Raw genomic sequence first — 1,306 nt, 5'->3', positions numbered from 1 at the left:
ATGGAGCTAGTATGACACATACACTTGCCTTAGAAATAAACTGTTGCTAGCTATTATGCAAACTCATTATATTTTTGACACAAAATATAAAATGATAAAATGTGGTTAACTTTAAGATTTTTTTCATGGATAAACCCTTTCTTAAATTGAATAGTTTATAATCCCTTATAATTTTTATGACACAATTACTAGCTTCTATCAATGTATAGGACAAACAAATTCAGACATGACACTCCTTACATACATATCTCTGATTGCAAAAGTTATTTCTCAAACCTGTACTTCCTTTGTAATTATTCTTTCCTATTCTTTTCTAATTATTCTTTTCCTCTTCATTTTTACACATATTGTGCTGTACAATATATTATTTTAAAGTTCAAGTCATTACCTTGATGCATGAGATTCATTTTATTGGTTAGAAAGGCAGAGCTCTTATAGCAATTTTAATCAAATTTATAATTTAGGTAAGTATGTAACAATATTTTTCTATACATTATTGTCCCTCTACGAAGATGCTTCTATGTATTTTAACTAATAAAACAAATTAAAAAAAAAAGGCTAAGTGTTCACGTAGAAGGATAAATAAGCTTAGGACAAACCAAAGTTTATATCTTTTGTAACACTAAATTGTACACAGATGTTTGTAGCATATAAAAGGTATAGAGATTATAGACTATATAAAAACAAGAATTTAAAAGAAACTGGGAATTTTTTTTCATATGAAAATTCTACCTAATCTACATAAGTGAGTTTATGTATGTAACTTATTTAAATTTTCTCAATTCAGAATGAGAGCTTTATAAATTACAACTAATAAACCTCAGAAATCAATCAAGCATAAAATTTGTATTTGTATCTCTATGTGGATAGAATATACACATGTGTTTATATTCATATCATATATACATATATATAATTTTAAAGACATTGACTTGGAATTTCCTAATGTTTGCCAGAATATTGAACATCAAGACACAAATATTTCTGATAAAATTGTTTTCATAATTACTACTTTTGAGAAGTATTCTGATTGTTCTTTCATCTTTAAATATTTTCAATCATGAAATCCTCTGCTGGAAGGATGTCAAAAGAAAATATTAACTAAAGGAGAAATGACTACAAGTGTTTTCATATACTATGATTAGTATGTGTGGATAAATAGTAAAATAATGAAGTCAAATGTCAAAGGTTATTATATTTAATTTTATAATTTAATTGTGAAACAATGGTAAATTTAAAAATGAATACCTTATCTATCAGTTTCCTATGATTATCATAATAAATGGACAGAAACTGAATAGCTTAA

This window comes from Sciurus carolinensis, unplaced genomic scaffold, assembly GCF_902686445.1.
Source record: "Sciurus carolinensis unplaced genomic scaffold, mSciCar1.2, whole genome shotgun sequence".
In the NCBI taxonomy this organism is placed as follows: Eukaryota; Metazoa; Chordata; class Mammalia; order Rodentia; family Sciuridae; genus Sciurus; species Sciurus carolinensis.
This window is presented reverse-complemented; position numbering follows the sequence as displayed.